Source organism: Schistocerca americana, chromosome 6, assembly GCF_021461395.2.
Source record: "Schistocerca americana isolate TAMUIC-IGC-003095 chromosome 6, iqSchAmer2.1, whole genome shotgun sequence".
NCBI lineage: Eukaryota > Metazoa > Arthropoda > Insecta > Orthoptera > Acrididae > Schistocerca > Schistocerca americana.
Window position 1 is genome coordinate 149,775,605 of NC_060124.1, and position 6,401 is coordinate 149,782,005.

At 42.8% G+C, this 6,401-nt stretch overlaps 1 pseudogene; it reads right to left on the reverse strand.

Moving 5' to 3' along the window:
* Positions 1–5,119: 5,119 nt before the first annotated feature.
* Positions 5,120–5,237, reverse strand: LOC124620626 (annotated as a pseudogene).
* Positions 5,238–6,401: the final 1,164 nt, after the last annotated feature.

The window sequence follows — 6,401 nt, forward strand, 5'->3', positions numbered from 1 at the left end:
GGTTTGCTCTGCCGCGATTGGTCCTTTTGCTTTTAAATTTCGGAGGGCGCTGCGTTCTGGGTAGAGACCGGCTGACGACGAGAGTATCGAGTGCTGCTGCCGGAGTGAGACGGGGAGTTTAGTTTCCGGTTGTGCGGCAGCGCAATGTTGCGGGAAAGGTGGTATAACTTCCTGTGAACGCACGTGATTGCTACGAGAGTGTGTACTCGGGACGGCGGCAGTCGTTCGGGACGGGCTGTGTGATAAGGAAGGTCGGCGTGGCAACTGTTGACGCGGCGTGTCCGCGTTGCTGTGGCGGAACTGGGGCGGTTGACATAACTCGAGTTGGTGCTGGTTGCAACCTGTCGCCGAATGCTTGCCTGCCTTCTGGACTGACGGTGAGAATTTCTTGACTTGATGTGTCTCACTCAATTTCTGCCCGTGTCGTCGGGTGTGTTTTGCTCTAAGGTAGTGTGCCATGGTGTTTCGCAATTTTAGTAGGCTCAGGCGTGCCCGAAATCCCGATTCAATGATCTGCTGTTATACTGTGAAGTGTAACTACCACTAGAAAAGTGTGTTAACTCTCTGTGCCTTAATAACTGAACCTAAAATACTATCTGTGGTTGAAAGTTTATTCTGACCCAAGCACAATAACGATCTTGTATTTTACAATTTGTTGAGTATTATTATTATTATTATTATTCAATACTGGCCGTCACATTTACTAATTCGGAGATTTACGAAGGCCAGTGGGCGTCATTAACAGTTCCTGCCTAGAAGGGCGTTATATTTTGAACAATGTGTTTCAATGTTTAGTAATTTTTATTCTATGTGTTATAGGGAGTTGCAGTTATGCCCTCTGTGGACGATTCGCCACGTTGGTGAAGTTTCTAGTTGTTCTGCTGGTCTGTGCCATATTGCTAAAGCAGGCAGTCCTAGCACAGCTGACTGTAAATTTTTCCCAGTGGTGAGGAGCACGGGCTGGTTTTAAGTGCTAACTCGCTAACTTCAACCATTCTCAAATATTTATTACTGCTGATATTCAGGCCCTTCAGGCCGAGTGGCGACGTCACTACCCCTTTCTGGTTATTGATTTTATCTTGTTAGCTTGTTTCATTAAAAAACAACCTTTGGTATATGAATTTGTCTTTTAGTCTTTACTGCTCCTTTGGACGAAGTAAATTAACTGTTGGTTTTGCATTCTTGTAGCATTTGTGGTTATATTTGATTGGCCCTTCTGGCCGAATGATTAAAGTCATTCCTTTCAGTAACTTATTGTATTGGTCAATAATTAATCAAAAGTGTTGGGTCCTTCAGACCGTGATTATCTCTTATGCTTGAATCTTAAGGCAGTCATATTGACATTACGGTTGTAAATGTTCAACGGCCCCTCAGGCCTGGAGTTTAAAAATTTTTATTGTGTTTTGTGATATATATATATATATATTTGTACTAGTGAACAAGTGTTTTTCAATGTTTAATAAAATTAAATTGTGTTTGAAACTGTAACCTCATTTGGGTCTACGCTTTCACTCCCTGCAGCCTTTGAGCTCTGCTTACCTCACGTTTTGGTTACGTTTTCCCATACCACGGCGTATCACATATAAACTCGCATGTGGCAGCTGTAATAACTTTTACATTTGCCAAACAAGAAAAAACTGTAACGTCAGATATAAGGAACACATTAGGGAGAGCAAAAATAATCAGTCGAGCTTCTTTCTACATTTCAAAAATCAGAACCACACTGATGATACGATCGAAAATACACTCCATATTCTGCACGGAATACCAAAAGGTTTTGCAAGAACATTCTTGAAGAAATGGAAATCTATATGCATACGAGGAAATACCCACAAGAAATATTAAGCGAGCACACAGAACCTAGACATACCTCAAAAACGTAATTGCACTTTTAAAACACGAAATGGATAAATCGGAAGTAACATACGCAACAAACGAAAACAATCGTAACAAATTTTAGTTAATAAAATAACATCGCTGCTCATCTGCATAATCGCTGTAAACATATATCGTCGTAATAGTTGAACTGTCAAACTACTGTCACGCCTAATTAACGTTTTATTGTCAATATATTTACGTCATTTACCAACTTATAAAAACAGTGACAGTTATAAGACTGTTCACTAACGACATAATATGGCCGTCACTTCAGTCTAGAAGTGAGTGCAATATAGTCACTTTAATATGAATGACGGAGGTACTTGACAACGGTGATAAATGCCCAAACCGTCTGTTATGAATAAAGATAAATTATTATAAATAGCTATTTTGGTGCGTCTTTCTAATAATTATGACATATCAAACATATACATGTTGCTGGCCCGAAAGAAAAAAGAAAAGAAATAAGTTCGTCGAAAGTTATGAGCGGTATAGTTCCGCGTCGTTCTCGTGGTCAGGGGATTGCTGTACGACGTCAGTTTAGAGAAATCGTATGTCCATTATGTGCCTACTTTGAGATCAAAAAACTTAATGGTGGACCACTATTCTCCGTTAACAATGTACTCAACAGAAATGCATCAGCCCTGAACGTAAACAAAGACTGGCAAAGAAATTTTCGAGGAATAAAGAGAACCAGGAAAATTTTCATAGCTTGAAACTCTTATGAGAAAAGCGTTCTGTAAATAAGCGGATTACCAATGTAGATTCATGAAGTATGGGCAGATTCAGCTGTGTGTTTGATGCGCGCAATTTACAATGGTAAGTAGCCACACAACAAAATTATATTTTCGTAAGATCTGACAGTTTAATAAGAAAGCGTTATCAGCTACCAACTCCAAATGAAAAGCCAGTATACATCCCACAAAATAAATATTACTCTTTTCAATATAATTGTTGCAATATTCAAATGGCTCTGAGCACTATGGGACTTAACATCAATGGTCATCAGTCCCCTAGAACTTAGAACTGCTTAAACCTAACTAACCTAAGGACATCACACAACACCCAGTCATCACGAGGCAGAGAAAATCCCTGACCCCGCCGGGAATCGAACCCGGGAACCCGGGCGCGGGAAGCGAGAACGCTACCGCATGACCACGAGCTGCGGACTGTTGCAATATTGAAGTAATGTTTTTTGTATCGCTTTTGTTCTTTCTTCCTATACTGGTTGATCTGTTTAAGATACGTTTTCTAATCATGGTAAACACGCATAAGCCTTATGTTAACCGCTTAATTACGAACCTAACGATACGTTTCTCGTAACAAGACCATAAAGGAGGCCGCTTACTTCTGAGGCGCGAGCGGACGACAGTGCGTAATATCTAAGTGAAATTACTTCGTGTTAGAAAACTGACAGATTTCTGGTTTGGAGTAAATGAAAATTTGTATTCTCAAGATTTAAGTCGCTGAATGTGTTTAGCTAACTTATATAAAAAAAGTTCCCAACATGTCGAAAATTCGATAACGTCGTCAGAAAATACATTTTCCTAAACTACTCAAAAAATGGTTCAAATGGCTCTGAGCGCTATAGGACTTAACATCTTAGGTCATCAGTCCCCTAGAACTTAGAACTAGTTAAGCCTAACTAACCTAAGGACATCACACACATCCATGCCCGAGGCAGGATTCGAACTTGCGACCGTAGCAGTCGCGCGGTCTAAACTACTCGTATATCGTCTTAATACTTAGTTGCCGCAAATGAAACTAGGATGACAACATAGTGCAACTGTGACAAAACGCACAGACACCAGTTTCATATTTATAAGGTCAGTAGTTCGAGACTTTCAGCGAGTTTTGTGCAAGGTCAAAGATAACTTATATCTTCGAACATCTGCAGAATAATGTGTGCAGCAAGCCATTCATTGCCTGCCGTAGTAGCCGAGGGGTTTTAGGCGCTACAGTCTTGAACCGCGCGACCGATACGGTCGCAGGTTCGAATCCTGCCTCGGACATGGATGTGTGTGATGCCCTTAGGTTAGTTAGGTTTAAGTAGTTCTAAGTTCTAGGGGACTGATGACCTCAGATGTTAAGTCCCATAGTGCTCAGAGCCATTTGAAGTCATTCATTGGACGCTCACAGCTGTGCGACTCTTTCTGCTTTCCACTGAAGATATACTAATCAGTCAAAACACAATGGTCGCTGCCCACCGCAAAATTGAATGCTGCGGCCACATGTTGCGATAAGGAAAGTATGAACCGGAACATGGATCATGGAGTGTCATCCCAGCAAACATACGGATCCCAAATACGGAAACACAGACATAAGCGACACTGACGAAGGGCAGGTGCTTATGGCCTGGCGCCTGCTAACGACAATGCAGGAAACGGCGAAGGTGGCTGTCGTGAGCATATTTGTAAAGTGGTTGAAGAACGATTAAATCTCGAGTAGGCAATGTTATGCTAATTTGAGCAATTTCATTCTGCTTCCAGTAGTGTTGTTATGTAGCGCTTTCAACTTGACTCAATACAATAGTAGTTGTTCTACCAGAGCTATGAAGCATAATAATGGGGAAATGACGCAGAATCATTATCAAGGTTACTGTTTTGGACATCTTACTTCCGTGGCACTGCTGTCTCCCCAATGACGCCTGTCGTCTTGCCGAGGGTGTCCTACCTGTTAAATCTGCAACTAGCTTGGAACTCCGCAGCAGATGACGCCTGCGTTTTTCCATGTTGACCTAACGACTTAGCGAATTAATACTGCAGTGGGTATGGGATGTGGTGCACCATGCTCCCTTAGCCTAGTATACTGATTAGTTATCTAGCATTAGCACTCCGTCGTCAGGCCACAAGTGGCCCATCGGTACCATCCGACCGCCGTGTCGTCCTTAGATGAGGATGCGGATAGGAGGGGCGCTCCAGGTCGTCAAAAAAAATGGTCAAATGGTTCTGAGCACTATGGGACTTAACATCTATGGTCATCAGTCCCCTAGAACTTAGAACTACTTAAACCTAACTAACCTAAGGACAGCACACAACACCCAGCCATCACGAGGCAGAGAAAATCCCTGACCCCGCCGGGAATCGAACCCAGGAACCCGGGCGTGGGAAGCGACAACGCTACCGCACGACCACGAGATGCGGGCCCCGGTCGTCACGATGGTTTTCTTTGATCGGAGCCGCTACTATTCGGTCGAGTAGCTATTCAATTTGCACCAAGAGGCTGAGTGCACCCCGAAAAATGGCATCAGCGCATGGCGACCAGGATGGTCACCCACCCAAGTGCCGGCCACGCCCGACAGCGCTTAACTTCGGTGATCTGACGAGAACCGGTGTATCCACTGCGGCAAGGCCGTTGCCTTATCTGGCATTAGTGGTATCTAAACAAATCTAGCTCTGTTAAGCTCACCTACTTCAAAATATGCGTATCATGAGGTGCGCTAAACTACTTCAGTTTTATTGTGCGAGAAATAATTAATTAGCTGATGGTTTGGCACGTAGAGAGCAGAGCGCGTAACGCTGTTCCGTCGCATTGGGCATTAGTAGTTCTGTGTTGTGTTGTTCTGTGGTGAATGGTAATCAGAGTTTCACTAGCTATTACATTGTTGTAAATTGTTATCGTAGGGTAGCTCTCGTCAACGAGAATAAATTGTATGAAATAGAAATTCACTGGCTTTGATTATTTTAAGGTGGAAACCTGTTAAGGAGAAGTCAAGTATCGATAGTAACCATTTACATTGAGTTTTCACTGTCACATAATCAAGTAAGGGTAGAATCAGCAGTCAGTTTTACATTTTTAAGTAAATGAGAATCTGTCGATTTTAGATTGTTCTTTTTTTTAAGGCTGTACAATTTTGTTAATATTGCATTTATGGAATTTCAAAAGTAAAATCTTTTTCCAGTATCTTTGTATAAAGTCTCTAATCTTTCGATGTCTATCGAAAATTCTGTGTTATCTGTCGTATTCGGAGGGTGGTAGAGCTGCAAGTTGTCCCCGGTTCTTATAATGATCTCAGTTACAGGAAGTCGTCTGTCGCCATTACTGGGGGGGCTCGGTGGTGACTCACGTCGCCTCCCAAGCTGGTGGTCCCCAAGCTATGACGGAGTCCTCATTGTAGCCTCCGATATTACTGTTGCAAATCAATTTTTCACCTCAACCTTGTTGGTTAATAAAATACCAGCCCTCCACCTCCAATCGCTAGGAACTCGGTTCGTGTTGGTCACCAAATTCATATGTTCTGATGGGTCACTTCTGGGTCGCTATCGGACGCCAGGTCCGCGGCCACAAACGGGTGACCTGTCTGTAGATATCTCTCACACGTCTCCGGAAACCTAGCAAGGACTTGGCGAATCCACGTTACGCTGATTCGCTGCTGTATTGTGTTCCAAATTTGCCCACCACTCTATTATTCATGTGGTCATTACGTTTTGGCTCACAGGCGTACACTGAGATGACAAAACGTATAGGACGGCGATATGCACATATACAGATGGCGGTAGAATCGTGTGCGCAAGGTATAAAAG